Source organism: Mus caroli, unplaced genomic scaffold (assembly GCF_978045245.1).
Source record: "Mus caroli unplaced genomic scaffold, Mus_caroli_1 scaffold_1, whole genome shotgun sequence".
NCBI lineage: Eukaryota > Metazoa > Chordata > Mammalia > Rodentia > Muridae > Mus > Mus caroli.
The window spans coordinates 112,784,599-112,807,640 of NW_028227256.1; the positions used below are offsets into that span (position 1 = coordinate 112,784,599).

At 39.6% G+C, this 23,042-nt stretch overlaps 1 protein-coding gene and 1 long non-coding RNA gene across 2 annotated transcripts in view; both read left to right on the top strand.

Moving 5' to 3' along the window:
- The window catches only part of Cntnap5 (contactin associated protein family member 5), a 928,932-nt gene that overhangs the window by 243,984 nt on the left and 661,906 nt on the right, over nucleotides 1-23,042 (top strand). The gene's annotated exons all lie outside the window — the stretch shown is intronic.
- On the top strand, nucleotides 15,542-16,869 carry LOC147006110 (uncharacterized). The gene is made up of 3 exons (XR_015047581.1): nucleotides 15,542-15,586; nucleotides 16,136-16,229; nucleotides 16,708-16,869. It is a non-coding gene; the product is annotated as an uncharacterized LOC147006110 (long non-coding RNA).

A 23,042-nucleotide genomic window follows, 5' to 3' on the forward strand; every position in this document is an offset into this window, starting at 1 on the left:
GTTAAGCTATTAGAAAATTATGAGTATATATACATTGTATTGGATATTTAATTTTGCAGAGAGGTGACTTATTTAAATTGTGCCATTAGTGTAAGGTTGTATTAGCAACCAGTATCACTGCAAGGGGAAACATCAAAGACACAGACCAGTGATTTATATCTCCTCACCTAGGCACCACTGCCCATTAGCAACAGTTCTGAGCCCTATTATGAGAAAGCAATGAAATAGCTTGACCCTAACATTGCAGTGGAAGTGACATCAACTTTGTCTTTGGCTTAGTTACTTCTTCAGCTGTGATAAAGTAAACCTACCAAAGAACTTATGGGAGAAGCGGTTTATTTTGACTCTGCAGTTCTAGGATGATATAGTTCATCATTGTAAGGAAGACAGGATAACAGCTTGCCAGGTACTCACTCACATTACCTCCCCAGTTATTGAACAGAGGCTAAAGAGGCGAACTGTAAAACCTCATGGCTTACCCACCCCAGTGAGCACTTTATCCCATGAGGGTTCACCTCAAACTTTCCAAACAGCACCACAGCTAAGGTGTAAGAGTTCAAACACATGATACTATAGAAGACATTTTACATTAAAACTATAACAATTGTGCTGCAGAGATGGATAAGAGGTTAAGATCACTGTTCTTCTAAAGGTCCTGAGTTTAATGTCCAACAAACACATTGTGACTCACAACCATCTGTAATGAGATGGTTGATGTGCATATATGCAAGTAATATATGAAAGCAGAATTCTGTATATATAATAAATATATAAATTTTAAAAAATGTTTTATTAGTCAAGAAAGTACATGAAAACTCCCTGAATTAATTCTTTTTTTTTTTGATTCTTTTAATAATTTTTGTATTACGTATTTTCCTCAATTACATTTCCAATGCTATCCCAAAAGTCCCCCATACCCCCCCCCACTTCCCTACCCACCCATTCCCATTCTTTTGGCCCTGGCATTCCCCTGTATTGGGGCATATAAAGTTTGCAAGTCCAATGGGCCTCTCTTTCCAGTGATGGCCAACTAGGCCATCTTTCGATACGTATGCAGCTAGAGACAAGAGCTCCGGGGTACCGTTTAGTTCATATTGTTGTTCCAACTATAGGGTTGCAGATCCCTTTAGCTCCTTGGGTACTTTCTCTAGCTTCTCCATTGGGAGCCCTGTGATCCATCCAATAGCTGACTGTGAGCATCCACGTCTGTGTTTGCTAGGCCCCGACATAGTCTCACAAGAGACAGCTATATCAGGGTCCTTTCAGAAAAATCTTGCTAGTGTATGCAATGGTGTCAGCATTTGGAAGCTGAACTTCCCAAATCTAAAGAATTAATTCTTTTCCAGATAAACGTAAGCTAATAAGTATGTATTCTGGCTTGTCTGCAATGAATCACAGACACTATTTGGTTGGGTTGCAATCATTTTAGTTTAAGTGCCTGTAACTATGGATTCACACCTGTGTGCTGGTGCATGGAAGTAGGCAAAGCAGAAGACAACCTCACTATAGTTTCTCAGGTATTTTCTATCTTAAATACTTTGAGACAGGGTCTCGCATTGGCTTGGTACTCAAGTTAGGCCAACTTGAAACTAAGCCCTAGAAATACGCCTTGATAAGTATGTACCACTAATATCCTGAGTTTTAAAAATAGACTCTGGGGGACTGAACTCACATCCTTATGCCTTTAAGGAAAGAACGTACAAACTGAACCCTAGAGTAAAAGTAGATTTTGCTTATTTGTTTTTGATTGGTTGTTGCCCCCTCCTCATTTCTTTCCAAGCCCCTTAGAAGCAAGTACAATAGCAATACATAGTAGATATCTTTCCTGGGTGACATTTTTTTTTCTGAATACACCTATAAACTCATCTTAGAGCACAGGAGAGGCATACAGTGCCCATGTAAAGATAAGCAAATAAAGAGTAGTATTTGTATTTGTAGTATTCAGTTGTATTTGTACAAAACTTATCTAGGATGTATGAGACCGTGTGTCCAAATCGTATGTCTCAAAAAGGAAGGGAGAAAAAGAAAGATAAGGCAGTAAGTTCCTGCTGTCAGTCACAAGCCCAGGTCCAGGATGACTAGCTGACCTGTCCAGCAGGTCCAGTTATTCGAGGGTCTCGAGGGGACCTTCTCCTAACAACCAAATGGGGGGTAGAGAGAGATGGGTGCCTTGTGCGAATAACGACACAGAAACTGTTCTGGATTGCATCAAGTCCCAAATGTATTAGCCAGGCCTGAGATTTAAATGCACAAGCAAAAGGGGAGGTGCCTTTCAGCAGGAGGAATGGGGCAGAGGAAATGCACCTCAGCAGGAGGGATGGGGCAGCAGACATTTTTCTTTTGGCGACTACACGGGGAAGCAGGAACTTGGTGGTATCAGGGTACATCTTGAGGTCAGGACATTAGACGCTGACTTAGGGCTGGAATGATCTGTGGTTGTTCTCAGAGCAGTGAGTCCGGTGGCCCGCTTTTGACCCTCTTTTCTTCGGGGGGGGGGGGGAGGCCCAATTCAGAGATCAGGACAATAGCGTTGCCTTAATAGCTCCCAACAACTAGCAAGGCTGAGATTTAAAGAAAAGAATATACTTTCCACACCTTGCCCCTTCACACACACACACATGCACGCACACGCACACACACACACACACACACACACACTACACAAGTACATGTATAACCCAAGCAGGGCTCCTCACAAATCCAGATTTCCTGTTGCCTTGCTTCAGAATAAAATGAAATAATCAATAGTTTTTGGAGAGTGCCATAACCCTTTCTTGTCTGACCCCAGGGTAAGGGACATATGAAGGATTTGTTCATAGTTTTCTTGTTCAATGACTTGTATGACTTCCTAATTTACACAAGACAAGGGAAACAGAAAATAAATGAGTATCATTTAGAAATAACTAGGCATTACTTATCAGGATGTTTGGCAGAATGGGTACTGATAAGGAAGGTGGACTGACTCTGAATTCATTGTCTCCCACTTGAGCTGTCTTTGTTTATCCTCCAGTAGATGAAGTGTGTCTGTAACCTCTGTCTGCCCCAGGGATTTAGATAAGATGGGGAGGAGGATTGCTCCCTGAGACTGGAGCAGGATTACACTCTCATTTGCATCATTTTAATTTAGCTGAGCTCCCTTTTGTGCTCAGATTTAGGACGCGAGCTCTGGATCCAGGCAAATCTAAGTCTGAACCCTGAACCTTGGAAATCTTGTCATTCTGAGCAGAAATTCATAACTCTGGGTGATAGAGCCTGCATCTTCCAAACATTTACAAAATCTACATCAGAGTCACTAGGCTGTTCTACATAGACTCCCAGCATCCCTTACAAGGAGGAATCAACAATATTCAAGTATTTATATAGTAACCTTGTTTGAATCCCTAAAGGTAAAATGCTAAGAGTGCCTTGAAAGTCACACTGCTTAACTGGAGTGAGAGTGAAGTCAGGGAAATGCTGGTTTGGAACCATAAAATCTCTGCTCTATCCTCAGAAACATTAAAAAGGCCATGTGTGGTGGTACGTACTGGTAATCATAACAATGGGGAGAAAGACCTGTGGATCCCTGGAACTCAGCAATGGCCTCCTTTGTGAACCCCAGGCCAGTAAGCGGTGTGCTTCAATAAACAAGGTAAATCATGTCCGAGACATTGCCCCCGAAAGTTGTTCCTCTCCCTCACAGGCATACATAAACAAGCATACAATCACAGGCACAAGTACCTGCATACAAGCCCAGACCCATTAATGCTGTTCACAACCCTGGGTATGTTTTCAGAGGACAGCAGCATTTGTAGATTCAATAGTTCTATGGAACTACTTAGTGGTATGAGAAGGTATGGAGTCCCCATGGCCACTGGATTATTGAATACTACCCTGCTCAGATTGCTTCAGAATGGAGAAATCACCTCCTATTGTGCAGGATGGATACAAGTTACTAAGTAATCTGCTAGCAGATGCAAGTGGTTCTGGAAGCAAAACAAACCACCTGGTGTGTCAGGAATTTAACAGCAGATTGTAAGCTGCTGGCATTTTGTTTAAGTCTTCCTAGAAAAGCATTCCAGTGTACTTTTCAAATAACAGCTGCTACTTGGCTGAAGCTAGGCTTTTATGTTTAGCATCTCCCTTGGAGGCATAGAACCTGAAGAATTACATGTGAGCATCTCTCCTTGATTCATTAATAACATTTTTGAGTGGGTTGAGTAGCTATTCAAAAAGTCAAAATGCTCACTTCTAACAGTTTTCCAATGGCATGAGCTTGTTTTGCAATTTGTTTCACTGCTTAGATAAATTTTAAATAAAATAAAATTAAATTGGTTTCTATATCCCACATTGGTCGCTAACTTACTAAATATGGTCTAGGATGACATTGAAATTCTGATTATTCCTTCCAGAATGTTGGTATTTTAGACATGTTCCATAATAGCACACTTGTACAGTGCTGGAATTAGCTCAGAATTTAGTGCATGCTAGGCATGCACCATTCTCATTGAGCTATACCTCCAGTCTCCTAATAGAAATTCTCTAAGCTCTTCTAAGAAAATGGAGACACTATCTAGTTGAGATTTCTATAATGAAAGGCAATGTTTCCTTATAGAAATGAAATACCAGGCAGGTAGATAGCTAAGATATCAGAGTCCCCCAAAAGAAGGAGGACTCAAGGAAATAACAGACTCTGGACCTGGGAGATTGCAAGAATACTGGCTCAAAAGAAATCTCAGAAGTATGATCTCCCCAAACATAAAATCGCCACTATTATCTGAAACCACAAACAATCTCCTCAGACAGGTAGAAAGAACAATTCCTTGGGATTTGAAATACGGAATCTATATTCTGTTGTTGACCATGTCCCTTATTGGCATATACATTTTTAAATTCATTTAATCTATTTGAGCTTTTCAGGCGGCATCTTAGACAAACAAAGGCATCCAATTCAAGCACACAGAAGTTATGCAATGAATGCTGGCTATGAAAAAAATGAATGATAAGTGATTTTTCAATAAGCAGCGGCTAAATATTATGCTAAATCACAGGATTTACACGTAACTCCTATTAAGTGCCTAGAAGCCATCAGAAATGTTATTAGTTTGGGGAAAACAAGGACTTGCTTTAAAGAACTCAGTAATTTGTCTGAATTGCATTACTGATTGATGATTTTTGTAAATAAAGTGCAGTCCAGGTACTAATTCTTCTGACTTAACAATGAACAGAGAGCCACTTGTCATTGTCATAAGAAAATGGCCTAAAGGGATGGCCAGATAGCTCAGTCAGCAAAGAATTTTTCACACAGAATGAGGAACAGAATTTAAATTCCCAGCAGCTAAATTAAAAAACTAGACCTGAGGCCTGTGCCCCTAATGCAAGCACTGGGGAGGTAGAAACAGGAGGATCCCTAGTGTTTACTAACCAGCTAATCTAGGCAAAACAGTGAGCTCCGGGTAGAGAGTGACATCCTGTCCCCAAAACTAATGTAGACAGCTTCTGAGGAAGGTTCTCTTCATTACCATTGACTTCCAAATGTGTACACACACATACAAACACAAACTCAGAGGTGCATGGGTGCACACATGCATGCACACACGCACATTGACGTACAACGTCTTAATCATAGGTTATGTGATAAATGCTCTGATGCATGTTTTCCAAGTACAGTGAACATAGAAAGTAAAATAACGAAAGCAGTTCTTTTGAATCCACATGATTAGAGAACTTTTATATTATTAGTTGAAATTGGTTGGTCCTCATCTTTATGATAATTCAAGAGATTATAGCTCAGTATTCAAAATATATACTTTTAGCTAAATTAAAATCATACTCATAGTTGAAACTTTGCTATGTACTGCCCATGTAAGTTTCTGGTCTTTAGGAATTTATTTGATATCACAGTTGGATATAATGCTATAATGATAGAATCCCTAATTTTTCAAACATGGCTACAGGTGGTTTATAAATGTAAGAAAACAGGGTCCTTACACATAACAGTATACACACACACACACACACACACACACACACACACATATATATATATATATATATATATATATATATATATATATATATATATGTATATAGACAATCTATCAAATAAGATAAGAATTTTCTTAGCTGTAAGAGTATGAGGGCAATAGGCTGGGGACAGCCATCTGTATAGGTAAGGTACTTGACACAGAAGTTTGAGCACCTCTTTTTCAATCCTAGAACCTAAGTAAACATCTATAATCTTGGCCTCCTGCTGTTGTGGGCAGATATACAGATATTCTGAGAAGTTAGTGGGCCATTTATCCTGGCCTATGCGGGTGCTGACAACAGGGAGACCCCGTTAGAAACAGCATAGAAAGTAAAGATCAGCACTAAAGGATGTGCTCGGACTTTCACACTCATACCATTGCATGCACATAAACATGTATCCATGCTTGCATACATGCACATGTACACATACAAACACACTACAGATGCACACATGAACAAACACGAACATACCACACATATACATCATAGACATACAAGTACACATATGCACACATATGCATTCACACATATATTCCATCACACTCATACATGTCCAAACACACACACATACAAACACACACACACACACACGCACACGCACACGCACACACACACACACACACACACACACAGGGAAAAAGGTAAAAATATGTCAGAACTACATTGTTCCACTCAGTGAAAGTAGAAATGGATATCATAAGGTTAAATTATGGTTTTTGGCTTATTAATAGCCTTGTATATAAATAGAGTTATTGTGATAAAATCTTCCCCCATGAACTCATGTGTACTTAGAGTCTCAAAATATGATCTGTTTGAAAACATATTTTTTGCTGATATATCTACTCTTCCTGTGAATTCTCACTTGAATTAGAAGAGCCTATAAATCAGGTGATTGGTGCTTTATCAAGAGAAGAGGTTGGGCTGGGAAATTTTGTCTAGATAAGTGCTTGAAGACCTGAGTTCCATCCTCAGAACACAAGTACATGTTGCTGTGCACTTGTAATCCCAGTGGTAGGGATGCAGAAACTGGTGGGTCCCTACGGCTCATTGGCCATCCAGCTTAGCCTACACAGTGAATTCCTGATGAGAGAAAAGGCTCTGTATCAACAATATAAAGGTAAACAACACTTAGAAATCATGACCAAAGTTGACCTCTGACCTCCACACATGTTACTGTACTGACACTTACCTAGAAGATAGGGAAAATGTTCATGAAGTGAGTCATAGATAAAACAAATAGGGACAGATCTGCATTTATAAGCCAAGGAACATTTTACCACTGGTAGGAGGCAGCCAAAGCTGGGAGGAAACAAGAAAAAAAAATACTCCCCTGGGACTTTCAGAGAACATAAAACCCTGCCCCACTTTAATTTGTTCTGATCTCCAAAATTATGAAATAATCTTGGTTTTATAAATCATCTTCTTATGGGGAGTTTGCTTTGGCAAGCCCCATAATCTAATGTACTTTTGAGCCTATTGCTTTCTGCTGTAAACCTCATAGAACTTGGACCTCTCTACTCACCTGCAAGTCCAGCCTACATGGTAAAGTAATGTTAAGTACAATTGCACTCAAGAACAGCAGCTGATCTCTGACCTACAGACACACATCTTTCTATATATATACATTTGCTTAAACACTAACTTGCCCAACACAAGGACATATCACATCCTCCAGATCATGAGATGTGAGGCTTCTGCAAAATTGCTGAGAATCATGCTTCTCCTTGCTCCAAAGAACTCCATCACTAGAATTCACCTTCAGCTCCAATGTAACCCTTAACACTCATCGCCATCACTTACAGACCTCAGGTCAAATGCAGTCAGCCACACTTGTTCTGATTAAGTTACTTAAAGTAGAATTGTTTTCTTATAAGTGTGCTAATTTCCTTTGGTTCACCTTTTAAGGCTGAAATATTACTTCTGATATTTTTCTGCAATCTCTCCCAGTGTTACTGGGTGACCAGGTCTTGTCCATGAAACTGAACAAAGTCATTTTTGTAAAGAGAGACCAGCCTGATCTTGGATCCATCTCTCAACTTTGTTTCTCACAAAATAAATGCCTAATAAACATGAACTAAATATTTGTCTTGGCTGCCTCATTCCTCAGCGATATATCTGAAATGTTTTCTAAAATAACTTTGACATCATTATAAATTTGACTTGAAAGCTGGTCAATTGATGCATTTGCTAGGGATTATCTTTTCCCCATAGCTCATTAAGCCTGTCCTCACATACAATAATATTCATACGAACAGCAAAATATGGTGAGTGACCTAAGTAAGTAGTCTGGCATGAAGGAAATACCGACAGTAATTAGGATAATATGACAGCTCTGCTGGATGTCTACAGATGTGGGATATGGGTGATGAATGAGCTAGAGTAGTAAAGGCAGCCTCTAGATGCAGGGGAGAGAAGAGACAAACCCATATTTATACCCAGCAAACAATTTGCAAGGTTTAACAAAATCATATATTCTAAAAGAATATGCTCTTAAAAATGACCACAAAGACAAGCAGGTAAAAAAGTGACATTTTAGGTTAGTATATTATTTTTGGTGATATCATGATTTTAGCTGTTCACACCCATAAATGACAAAGCTGTACTTGGGCAAAGGCACTGGATACAAACAAGAGGGCACAACCATCAGCCATTGACTGCCTTAGACATAGGTCAACTTCTTTCTCCTCTCAACACTGAAAGAATATGAAGTATTTCTAAAACATACAATAATACTGGAAGAGCTATATCCTGTGTAACAGTGAAGGTTACTCTCTGATTGTTATGCAAAACGCCAGGATGACATGAGCATGTATAAATCTACTATCACAATGCAAATATGGAAGAAATCCGCTACATGAAATCCAACACTATAGCAAAGAAGACTGCATAATGAGGAGTACCTTCCAAGACTCTCACACTGTCCTACAAAACCAAAATGCTTCATTAGTGATAATTTGACACCAGTAATTTTGAAATTAGTTGCTTTTGTTGCTTTCTTCCTGCTAAGATGAATGCCCTGACAAGGATCACTTTTAGGGAGAAATTATTTATCTGGCTTGTAATTACAGGAACTTGAGGCACCTAGCCACATTTACAGCCTGGAGCAGTGAGAAAAGAAATGTTTTTTTGCTAATGCTTAGCTGCCTTTCTCCTTCTCAGTCAATTCTTCTCAGCCTGGCCAATAAAATGGAGATACCAACATTCAGTTTGGGTCACATTGCAATTTATCAGATTAAACAAATGCCCAAACAAGCATGCACATAAGCCAACATACAACAATTACTTAGTGAGACTATCTTCTGTGTTGTCTAAAGTTGACAACAATGACTCATCAGCACAGTGCCAGTGTGGTAACACTCACAACCATGACAGCTTAATATATATTAAAGCAGAAAATAATCTGTGAGTAAGCAAGATAGCCCCATGGGTAACATACTTATGCTACAAGTGTGAGGACTAGAATCCACATAAAAATTCAGATACGATATACATATTTAAAACCTCAGTATGGAGATATGGGGGCACCAGAATTCTTGTGGTTTACTCACCATCCATCTAAGCCTAATAGTGAAACTTGCTTCCCAGTAAAAAATAAGTATGTTTCCAAAATAAGGTCCTGAATCCTCAAAAAGTAGCATCCAAGGTTAATCTCTGACCTCTGTATTTGCACACACATATACATATATACATATTCACCCCCACATGCGCGCACACACACACACGAGAGAGAGAGAGAGAGAGAGAGAGAGAGAGAGAGAGAGAATATTTGGGTAAGACTGGGAGATTGTAACTCTAGAAGAAAATCACATCTCATATGCAGTAGAGAAAAAGCTATGTAGTAAATCTTAAACTCAATTAGATGCAAAGTACACAGGGAACCTCCTGCATGGGATCAGGTTTCAGGATAATGTAGTACATTTCACATACATGTGCATTTTAAGATGATGCAGAAATGAAGGTTAAAAGAAAATTGCAGTAGAGAATTTGGTGAGATGGTATTGTCAGGAAATTGCTTGCCTTGAAAGCTTGAAGACCTGAGGTTAGTCATCAGAGCCATCATACACAGAAGACACACATAGTAGTGCTGCCATTTTATCCCAGATCTAGGGAAGTGTTGTTATTGTAAAATCCATTGCTGGGGATTCCTGGCTAGTAAGTGAGAGTAATGTCAGTGAGACTCAGAAACAAGATGCTAATCAAAACAACCCTGAGATTTCACCTCAACCAGTCAATATAGCTAAGATCAAAAACTGAGGTGACAGCAGACAATGGAGAGGATGTAGAGAAAGAGGAGCACTCCCCCATTGCTGGTGGATTGCAGGCTGGTACAACCATATTGGAAATCAGTCTGGTACAACCATATTGGAAATCAGTCTGGTGGTTTCAGAGAAAATTGGACATAGTACTACTTAGGACCTAGCTATACCACTCCTGGGCATATACACAAAAGTTGCTCCAATATATAACAAGGACACAGTCTTATTTATAATAGCTCGAATCTGAAAACAACCCAGATGTCCCTCAACAGAGGAATGGATGCAAAAAATGTGGTACATTTACACAATGCAGTACTACTCAGCTATTACAAACAGTGATTTCTTGAAATTCACAGGATGGAACTAGAAAATTGCATCCTGAGTGAGGTAGCCCAATTGCAAAAGAACACACATGGTATGCACTCACTGGTAAGTGGATAATAGCCCAAAAGCTTGGAGAACCCGTGATAAATCCCACAGACAATATGAACTCCAAGAAGAAGTAAAACCAAACTGTGGATACTTCAGTCCCAGTCAGAAGAGGGAAGAGAACAATCATGGGAGGTAGAGGGAGAGAGGGATCTGGGAGGGAGAAAGGAGGGGGAGGGGAAAAAGCGAGCAGGGTCAGATGTGGGAGAAGTACAGAGGGTCAGGAAATGGAAAACAGGTGTGTAGCAGTGTGGGGTAGGGCACTGGGCTTAGCCAGTAGAAAGTCACAGATGCCAGGGACCCAAGAGCTTCACAAGACCCAAAGGGGATGACATTAGCTGAAATAACCAACAAAGTATAGAGAGAACCTGTACAGACCATATCCAGTGGATAGGCATGGCCCCCAGTTAAGGGATGGGGCTACCCACCCATCTCAAAAATATTAATCCAGAATTCCTCCTGTCAAAAGGAAATGCATGGACAAAGAGTGGAGCAGAGACTGAAGGAAAGATCATCCATAGATGACCTCAATAATCAAACACCAAATCCAGACAATATTGTTAATTCCAAGAAGTTCTTGCTGACAGGAGCCTGGTATAGCTGTCCCCTGAGAGGCTGTGCCAGAGGCAGCCAACCATCAGACTAAGCGAGAGGACCCCAATGGAGGAGTTAGGAGAAGAATTTAAAGAGTTGAAGGAGTTAACAACCCTACAGGAAGATCAACAGTATCAACCAAACAGACACCCCACCCCACCCCCAGACACACACAAAGCTCTCAGGGACTAAACCATCAAACAAAGAGTACACATGGAGGAACCCATGGCTCCAGCACATGTAGCAGAGGATACCTTATCTGGCATCAGTGGCAAGGGAGCCCCCTTGGTCTTATGGAGGCTCAATGAAACAGTATAAGAAAATGTTAGGGCCCTGAGGTGGAAGAGGGTAGGTGGCTAGGTGGGGGTGCACCCTTATAGAAGTTGGGAGGATGGTGGAGGCAATATGGGGTTTAACTGGGAAAGGGAATAACATTTGAAATGTAAATAAATAAAATAACCAAAAGAATAAAAAATAAAATAAGGAAATAAGAATGGACCATAAAGCACTACAGTGAGAGGCTGATGCTGCTTAACAAGGTGTGGCATAAACTAGTTAGTATAAAAAAAATTCCACCATTTCTGAGACACCACTTCCAATTTTGCACAGGCTACAATTGCCCTTCAGATTTCATGTGTGACTCTCTCTCTCTCTCTCTCTCTCTCTATATATATATATATATAGTCACCAAATGTGTGGATGTTTTTGAGGCATTCATATCCTGTGATTAATTTCTTAAGCGTGTTATTGTTTGTTTTGTACATAACTGTTCAAAATGATTTTATTTTTGAGTAAGTATATTCACTATACAATGCAATATAATGTAAAAAGCAAAATCTTCATAACAATAATCTAAATAACTTACCCATGCATCACAACAATTAACCGAGCATTACATTTACAGTGTAGATATATTACAAATACATACATACATATGTATGTACATACATACATACATACATACATACATACATGAAGAATGAAAGCAAAATCTGGGACTGATCAGAAGTCTATACGTTCAAAGGTACACAGACACACACACAGACACACACACAGACACACACACACACACAAACACACTGTGCCAAGCATCAACTTCTCTATATGATCTCTTCAACCTTGGGGCTTTAATTGCTATGGAGACTGCACCTTCACAAATGTCCTCTTCTGTTCTTTCACAGTGACAAGTCTCAGCTACTTTCCATTACCACTTCATGTCTTCCAAATCAGCACCTTCTTGGTGACTCTTATTCTAGAGAGTTTAGATCCCAGCACAAAGTGCAACCTCATCTGCTTCTGAAACACAGATTTTTGTGTGATGATCCTTAGGAAGCACTTCCAAGACTTCACCCCTATGATGCTAGTCTTTTCTTAGTCACTGTTAATTTTTCAGATCAAGCTAATGAGCATCAATTTTCACAGTAATGCAAAGGTTTCATTTCAGTAGTGCTGGTCTCTTGTTAATCATAGCTGATACTTCAGACCCAGCTCATCCAAACCACAGATTCATAACTCAAAATAGAAAACAACCCCTATAGATACTTTAACAAACTCTCAAAATTCTCTCAAAAACTTCACAAGCTAGCCTCTACTACGTTTTTCTTAACACATATCTTCCAGGATCCTATAAAATATCTTTCTAAGCTTTGAAAACTCAATAGTTAATCCCACTCAAATTCCAAAGTCCTTCTATAATCTTCACCAAAACACATTGTCAGGTAATAATATTCCACTCCTGAAACCAATTCCTTTCTTAGAGAGTTTCTTTGGCTGTGCTGAACTGCCATGACCAAAAAAACCAAACTCAATAAGGGCAGAAACCAGGAGTCAGGAGTGGATGCATATGCCATAGAGGACTGCTGCTTACATGGCCTGTTCAGCCTGCTTTCTTATAGAGTCCAGGACCACCTGCCTAGAGATACCTCAAAAATGGACTGAGCTTTTCTCATCAATCACTAATTTTAAAAATGTCCTACCCGGGAATCTATCCGATATACAACCACTAAACCCATACACTCTTGGATATGCCAGAAAGATTTTGCTGACAGGACTCTGATATAGCTCTCACTCGTGAGGCAATGCCAGTGCCTTGCAAATACAGAAGTGGATGCTCACAGTCATCTACTGGATGGAACACAGGGCCCCTAATGAAGGAGCTACAGAAAGTAACCAAGGGGCTAAAGGGGTCTGCAACCCTATAGGAGGAACAACAATATGAACTAATCAGTACCCCGCAGAGCTGTGTCTCTAGTTGCATATGTAGCAGAGGCCCATGCCATCAATGGGAGGAGAGGCCCTTGGTCTTTCGAAAATCATATGCCCCAGTACAGGGGAATGCCAGGGCCAGGAAGTGGGAGTGGGTGGGTTTGGGAGCAGGGTGGGGGGAGGGTATAGGGGGCTTTGGGGATAGCATTTAAAATGTAAATGAAGGAAATATCTAATAAAAAAGAAAAAAAAAGAGAAAATTTTCTTACATGCTTGCCTGCAGACAGATCTTATGGAGACAATTCTTTAATTGTGGTTCCCTCCTTTCAAATGATTATAGCTTGTACCAAGTTGACATAAGACTAAGCAGCACATACATCCATGAGAGAATAGTAGAAAGCAAAATAATAGTTATTGCCAATTTATTTCTCAGTATCTTTTTAATTACACTATCTAGCTCTATTCTCAAATGAGATAGATACTTTTCAGGTCATTGAAAATGGCATACATAGATATTTACATGTGTATATATGGATTGCTGTTCCTATGAATCCCCCATTACCACTCTTCCTCTAAATCATAACTTTCGATGTATTTTGTGACTCATTTAATTTGACCAGGATGCTTTATGTGATTATTAGGTTGGATAGGTTCATTGGAGCCTGGTGGTGTCATTGGTTTGTACAAAAATAAACGCAAACATTTTCTACTCTCTGGATCTGTAAGTGGCACATAGTACTACAGTGAAGAGAGGGGCCCCAGGTTTTCCTTCTCCATCCATACCTGAGTTTTGGTTGAATCATACTTTTACAGAAGCGGTGCAGACATCCACACCTAATGAGTTCATGATTACCATTTTTGTGTCTTTTCCAAAGGATAACATGTTGCAGCACTCTCCCTGTTGTCTGGTTCTTTATTTCTTTTTGATGTGTTCTCAGAATGTTCCCTGCACATTGCAGGGGATGTAGTAAGTGCCCTGTGGAGACCTGGATTGGATGAAGAACTCATCTGCTACCTATTCTTAGCACCTTGTCAGGAACAAGATTCAGCATTCCTCTACTGTTTACTGAAAGACGGCAAGATGTATTCAATAGTACCTCTCTGGGACATGGATACTCTTATCCACCACCCCCCCAATCTATCTTCAGGTATTGAGATAGGGTTAAGGTTTAAAATAAGGACACATGGTATATATAGCTACTCCTGGTCAAAATGTGGTCCCACCTGTCAATGATCCATTTTTGTCTGAGGATTCAGTCTCCCCTGCCCAAGTTGTGCAACTGTGTGGAATCTTTTCCTGAGAGATAAGCTCCTATGTGACTGTCACTAAGGCTTCAGCCTTTTCTCCTGAAATAGTTTCAGGGAGAATTCCACTTATTTGGGCTCCATCACATCAGTAGTCTTAAAACCAAAGGAAAGGGCACAGTGATTCTAGAATATTCTCATTCCTGCCAGGACAAAAATATCATGTCACTTTCTAGCTCATCAATGCTTTTCATCTTCTGCTTCTATTAAAGTCTGAGTGAATGGCAGAGCCTTTCTGCACATTGTGATGATAGAGGTGCTGACTCTCTTGTTCACTTCATTAATGGGGTCATCATCACGTGTTATGATCACTGGGTTAAATTGCCACTTGAATATCATCCCTCCATCCTGAATCAATTGGCAACATTCTCTGAAACTAAGAAAGTGTCACTGAACAAAACTCTCAACACTCTATACATCTAGAAAGCATTGTAAGAAAATGAATGTACCTACAGGGGGTTACAGGTCTGAGAAAGATGACTGCAAATTCGGGAAGAGAGAAAGGCAAGGTTTTGTGAAGTAGCCTACATCACTAGCTCATTGTAAAGGAAGCATTACAGAATACTGGCATCTGCACAAGGTGGGTGTGGCCACTGTGGCTTATCTAACTGATACAGAGGTGGTCAGGAGCCTGGGACTTGTCTTCTGCTCCAATAGCCCTAGCTGGACTACACGGAAATAAAGGGTATTCACATTTACATTTGTAGCATGAGAATTACAGAAAACATTTATTTTTTCTTTCTATGAGGTTTCAGGTCAGTGCCACAATGAGACAAACAACCAAACTTCAGGTATGTGCCTATGTATCCAGCTTTCTTGTCACTCCCACCACACATATGAGTTCCCACTCTGGGCCTCAATCAGGCTCCAACCACTCCTAGCTGTTACTAGGAACAAGCTAGTTAATCTCTCCTGTAAGAGTCAGGGTTTCCTAAAGGAACAGGACTGAGAGAATTGACAACAGCTACCAGATGGATTCCTTGTTGCCATAAGCTAATGAACAAAAGACTAAAAAGGCAGAATAGCAAAGTATAGTCAAACAAAGTTAACTGGCAAATCAATATAGCATTGGTAGAGCTGGGAAGCCTACAACTTTAATTGGTGTTTTGTTTTGTTTTGTTTTGTTTTGTTTTGTTTTGTTTTGTTTTTAAATTTGGGTTTAGGATGACCTACCTTATGACTCTCCACTTCCTATCTTTGTTGATCTTAGTGTCTCTGTACCACTTCTACAGCACAGATTATGTCTCTGTGTCTGTAGACAGTCATGGATTAACTGACCTGTTGATTGGCTGGAGTAAGAATGGGGTTCTCAACTTCCTCTATTCTTTGTGATATATCAGGCACAGAGACAGCCACAGAATGTGAAGAGAAATACTCCATGCTTCAGAGATATGGACATTAAAGGCTACTGGACAAAAAAGCTACAAAGAAATGGTAAATCACTGACTATTGCTGGGGCACAAAACCTTAAACTGAGATTATTATATTCCCATGTATCCAATCTTGGAGGGGGAGGGCATAGCCACCAAAGGAACAGGTGTTACAAGAAGGCTTATTGGATTGGTTTCAATTTTAGCAGTTGGGTAGTCCAAGAAAAACTGTTCCACAGTGGAAAGACTAAGAACCAGCTAAGTGCTTAGTCCCCAAGGCTGGATATCTCAGAAGTCACCTGACGTCTGGTGTTGAAAGCCTGGGACTCTGGGAGAAGTTAAATTTCACCTTCTATTGAAGAAAAAAAGAGTTATGCAACCCTTATAATGATTTATATATGGCACCGTGATGCATAAAATCTCATTTTCTTTAGTGCATTTGTCAAGAGCTTTCTAGGCATATACCTCCTGTAAGACAAGTTGTTGTCCTTTCGACACCTTAGCAGAAGAGGAGAATTCTTACTGAAACTTTCTCTTGACAGATGTTGGCCCTGTCATCTTTGACTGATGTTCTGTTCTTCTTCCTTCAACTCCTGCACTGTGAAGTTTATATCCTCTTTTACCCTATTGCATATTAATGTCTGGGTCTTCATGGCCAGATGAAATCAATCCATAAAACTCAGACTCACCAGTCAATTAGGATGCATTTGGTGAGCTTGGCTTTTTCTTTATTTTGATCTCCCACATGTGCCGAAGAGATTGCATCTTGTTCTGTTTTATAAGAAAACACCTCCCCTTCATAGACTAAAAACTGCATGAACTTTTGCTGGCTTACGCATTGTATGGATTTATCAAACAGAGCGTATAGATTCAAGGTTTTTTTTTTAACATGCTGTGAAAGCTTTAAAATTATTTATTGTCCTCATTATCGTTAAGAACTGTGCATTATCTGATCTCGCTCCCTTTCTCTCTCTCTTCAGTGTTTTATGATTAAACTCTATTTTAAGATTCATAATTTGAAAGCATCATCTGCTTCTGCATGGAAAATGCATGCAGCATGGGGAAGAGTGGGGGTTGACTAAGGCCTACTTGCCATCTGTATTAGTTAAGGTTCTCCAGAGCATCAGCACCAGAAGAGTGATTACCTAAGACACAGAAAATTCATTGGATTGCTATACCTCATACCAGCTGTGTAGTTTAACAATGGCCATCTGCAGAATGGAAAAGTTGAAAACCAAGTATTTGTTTAGTCTGCAAGGCTGGATGGAAGCCAGTGGTTCCTACTGGAAAGCTGCAGAAGATAGACTCTTATGTTAGTGGAGCAGGGCAGTAGGCTCAGTAGCCTAAGGTAGATGTGCTTGGCTGTAAGCAATGAAACCACAGAGGTAGAAGTTGTAGCTCTTTCCTGGGCCTCTTACATTTTGGTTTCCTTAATGTTGCTGCATACTTTGGAAAAAGTCTTGCTTGCCTCATAAGATGATCCTTCCAGGAAGTACCTTCATGGATCACTCAGAGGCATATCTCTTAGCTGATAGCTTAGATGAGCCAACATATTATCCCAGAAATATTTTTGGATAGGGGCAAAACTGAGTCTTCAACAAAGTGGGTACTCCACAAAGCTTTAGGACTGACTAGAATTTATTGTATGGACATTTTAATGGCCAAAACATTGAAATTCTCACCTTTGGAGCCATGGTCATTAATACTCACTCTAAAGGCAAATGTCCTTGTAGACAGGAAACCCAGTAAAGAGTCTCCTGTGACCAACAACCCCATGAGTGCTGGCAGAATTATTAAAGCTGCCAGGTTTCTGTGGGATATAACCCTTCTGCCCATATGCCATTTAATTTTGAGGTGTAAATGTCCACATGGCAAAAGATGGTCAGTTATGTTACTCTTTAGGGGCTCAGCCTCTATTTCTGTTCTCATTTATCAATTTGAATTAAATTAGGGAAAAGAATTATGATATAATAATAAATAAATAAAAGTTATAGCTTTTTTCTAGGGCAAAGATTTGCATTGTTTATACAGCATGAGTATCCAGGGAGGAATATATATTTTTCTAATATGCAGCTGTGGATAAATATAAAATGTTCTGTATATAAGATTATGTTCACAGCTTGGGAGAATTTTCAGGAAAATGTTCCCAGCAAGCAACCTATTTTTGAGAAGCAAAAGTAGAAAGCCTATGTGAAGTGGGAAAAATAATATAACCCTGTTTTTTCACACTTTAAAATATGCAGCTTGAATAGATGACTCACACTCAAAGTGAGAGCTCTCTCTTGAGGGTTATGGGCTAGTCCAAGTGGAGGGAAAGGTATGCAGCATGGATGAGAAGTTGCCATCTCTGTGAAGATCAGGCTAATCAGCTCATCAGAGCAGGGTTCCAACAGTGTGAAACACATTTAGCAGCTTAAGCTCCTGAGCACTCATGCAGGACTTGGAATGTGACTACCACACAGACCAAAGTTCTCTATCTTTAGACCATTATATACTGGCAAAGACAGGGACATGATGGGGCTTTGTAGTCATCCATACTGATTTGGCTTTGAAACAGTCAAGAAAATGACTCTTATTTCGAAGAACATAAAGCTACATGCATAGGCTCAGGAGATAAAAGTGTATGTGACACAACCATGTGTTCAAATCACAGCACTTATAAAATCTTGATATGGCCACAAACAGAGCTGTAATGGGTAGAGACAAGAAGATGTCTGGTTCTTGCTTAGTGGCATACTAGTCCCAAGTTTAATGAGGGATTCTGTCTTAATGAAATAAGATATAGAATAATAGAGAAGGATATCCTCTTGCCTCCACGTACACATCTGCAGTAGGGACACCCACACATACTTTACTTAAATGTGTATTTGTGTGATTACACATCCATATAGTTATGTGTCAGTGATTGGAATTGTTATTTTTATTTTCATAAATCTATATGATATGTTTAAACAATACTTATACCCCTGTTATTTTTTTGTTTTCTTCCCACTTCTGCTGATTTCCTTTCATGTCCCAAATGGTCACACTAAGACTTTTCATGTTCTTTATTTTGAGAGATTTTTCTAATGATTTTCATCAAGATTACTTACAGGAGCATAGATTAGGGGTTATTACAGGAGCATAGAAAAGGTGCCAGTGGCTATTTCACTGAAGAAAATATCTTTTAATCCTCTCCAACTTTTAACTGCCTATAGATCCTAAAAGGATATGGGGCAGGATGAGCTCTTCCTCTGGGAAAGAATGTTGAAAGCCTGATCTTCCATTGATCTTGTGCAGATAATCACAGCTGCCATGAATTGCAAAATCCAATGGCCATGCCATCCCTAGATGTTGATATCACACATACTTACCATCATCCTTGGCTTAGGGAGTATCCTGGAAGAGGTGGGCAGAATTATTAGCATTACTAACCTCAAGTGTTGTGAGAAATTTTATTACTATTAATTATTATTATATTTTCTAGCATCTGAGACTCACAGTAAGTAGAAAGTTTTTACACTTTTTGACTAACATTTCATAATGCTACTGATATGGACACTATATAAATGTGAGAGATAACTAGCTATCAGTGTGTCTCTGTGAGTTTATGTATGTTGGCACATTGGGGTATGTGTGTACATGTCAGTGTGAGGTTCATGTCAGTGTAAGTATTTATGTACGTATGTGTGCGCACGCTTATGAATATGTACATTACAAGTCCACTCAGGTACCTGTCCATTCACCTTATTTAATGAGTCTTTACCATGAACTCATGAAGGATTCACATCAGTGAGCCCAAGAAATATGGCTATCTGAACTTTCTTGGAAGTGTGATTCAACTTTTAACCATCAACTTTTAATTAAAAAAAAAAAATGGGCCTGAGGATCAAACTCAGGTCCTCATGCTTATGTGGGAAGCACTTTTCTGACTGAGCTATTGTACCAGCCCCAAAATTATCTGTATTATTTTCATTTTACAGATATGATTTTTAAAATGTGTTTGGCAAGGATAATATGCCAATGCACAGGGAGGACACATTCTCCCATCAACCGTGGAGCCTGTGAATTGTCACAATTGGATTAGAGGACAACAGGAATGGACTTGAAAGACGTTGTATTATGAGAAATAAGTTAAACAGAGAAAGACAAATAGTGTATCATGTCTGCCTATAAAAGGCAATATAGGCCTTCTGTACATGTAAAGTATAATGGTGCTTAGCAGAGGCTGGGGAGAATTGAGGTGGGAAGATATTTTATGCATCAATGGCTATAAAACTGTACCAGAAAAGAGTAAGTTTTGGTGATCTAGTACATTTCAAGGCAATTGAGTTTAATAATAATATAAGATACTCCAAAGTGTCCAGACATAAAGTTTGTAAATTATTTTACCAGGACTATATGAGGTGATAGGTATGTCAAACATACATAATTGATCTTTACATAGTGCATGCATCCATTCAACACAGTGCTGTAAGTAGTTTGTTACCACATGCCACATAAAGAGATGTTATTAACAGGACAATGGAGGTGATTCTCACATGGATCTTGAGAACAGATATCTAGCTGATCCATTAAAACAGGGCATGATTGCACGGATATGTAACCCCATGGTTAGGAAACAGTAGCGAGCATTTCCCTGGAGTTCACTAGCATGCAGTCTAGCAGCCAATGAGCTCTGTTTTCAGTAAGAGACCATGTCCCCCAAATAAACTGGAGAGCAATCAGTGATCAAGGAAACACCTGATGTTGACCTTCAGTCTCAACATACTCATTTACACAGCATATACACACAAACATACTCACATACACATACAAAACACACAAATAAATTCCATGCACATGTGGATGAAGAAACTATGGTGATTTTCTACATACCATATGCTTATATATGTAGAACTTGTAAATTATATTTTAAAAACCTGAAAAAAATCAGACTTTAATTCCTTGCTCAAGAGTATGCTTTCATACCACAGAAGTTCAGGACCCAATTAGAGCATATCCGATATAAGTATCAATGCTACACTTCCAGTACCTGACTCACATTTCCAACTACCTCACCTGTTGTTCATTCATTTATCCCATAATACTACTATGGCTTATTCTCTAGGAGAGGCTCAGGGACATTCATCACACAACACTGTAGTCTGGTCACTGAAATAAGCTCGAGACTCATGCTGCCTTATTTTTCTTCCTGGGAAATACAAACATCTATTCAAAGCCTATGAGGAGTCAGTGCCAGCAAAGTATGACTCCACCAAAGTTCAACTTGGCTTTGGACTTACTAATAGTTCACAGGAGAGGAGTTACTTACAGGTTCATAGGTGGACCCCAGACAACATAATCACTGTAAGCTCCATGTAGTCATGGATGATGATCTCCAGGAAGTATCATCATGAAATGCACCTTTTAGTTAACCTTTCACGTCTTATATTCTCTAGCATCTTTCAAAAGCACTTGCAAGTGGAGAAAGTCAGAGGGAATTGGACTGGCAGGGAGGGTCTACTGACCCTCATCCTTTCCTTTAATGAGAGAGTGTCAGTAGATCCATGACTATAGGCCTGGCAATTACATTGCATGCCATGAATACTTGGCCAAGGCATTGTCTGCTCCAAGATGGTGACCATGTTGAAATCAGAAGAAAAATATCACATGTAATATCTTGGATGGAGAAGGGGAAAGGGTTGCATCAAAGACAGCCACAGTTAGTCTCATCATCTGTCAAGCCCAACATAGTAAGATGTGAGAGAGATGATGGAGAAAAAGAGTACATAACAATTTCTCTTGGAAACCTAGGGGCCAGAAGAAAGGCTCACAAGCTACAGGGGATGGTGAAAGATATGAAATGCACACCAAGACCTTGAACCCAGATCTTCTTTTTTCTCCTCTTTTTCTGACTGAATTCCTAGTGTTTTAAAATCCAAGCTATGGATACCTGGCCTTTTAAGGAATATCCCAAAAGGTACACAATAAAAGATCTGTAGAGAAGGCATTGTGAAGAACCATTTGGGTCTCCTGCTGCTATCAAGAAGGCCCCTGGAAACTGACCCTGACTTCTTTCTTTGAGATCACTTAGAATTGGGATATTGGAGTGCCCTTGTCCATTTATTTGCTGGTTGAGCTTAAGATAAGATACACAGGGTCCTGCTGATATCCCTGAAGAGATCACAGTGAGGGACAGGAACTCTGGGTTGCTCCCCTGCTCAGTTAACGGGAAACAGAGGCCAAGAAAAGCATCTCTGAGAAGGGTTTTCTTAACCTTCTTCTGAATGGAGAATGTGATTAGAGAGGGAGGTCTCTGTACACTGATCCAGAAAGTAAGTGTAAGCTGAACAAAGGAGAACTCTGGCTGCTAGATGTGAAAGTTGCAAACTAGAACCTGACTGGAGGATACCTGTTTAATCTACTCACTATACAAATTAACAGCATGCTCAGAAGCAGAATAAAATATCTGTACAAGTACAAATGACAAGAAAATATTTTGTCTCATAGTTTCCTATATTTAAACAGATTAAAAACAGCAAGTCAGAGAGAGGGAAGAACGGGAAAAACAGTTGAGTCCATTAGAAATCCAGGCATTGTTGTTGTTGGCAGTGGTGGTGGTGTTAGTGGTGTGTATGTATGTATAGCATAATATGTGTGTACATGTGCATAAGCACAGTCACCAGTGTATGGTTGATGATGCATGTATACATGTAGGAGTGTTATGCTTGTATGTGTGTGTTGTGTTTGTAGGCTAGTATATGTATATGAACATTTATTTGTGTATAGTTGATGTTGCATGTCTACAAGTTGGAGAGAGAAATAGAGGGACAGAAAAAGAGAGAGGGGTACAATGTAATGTGTATACATGTGCATGTATGTGTTGTTGACATTGAATTCATACATGCAGGCTTGT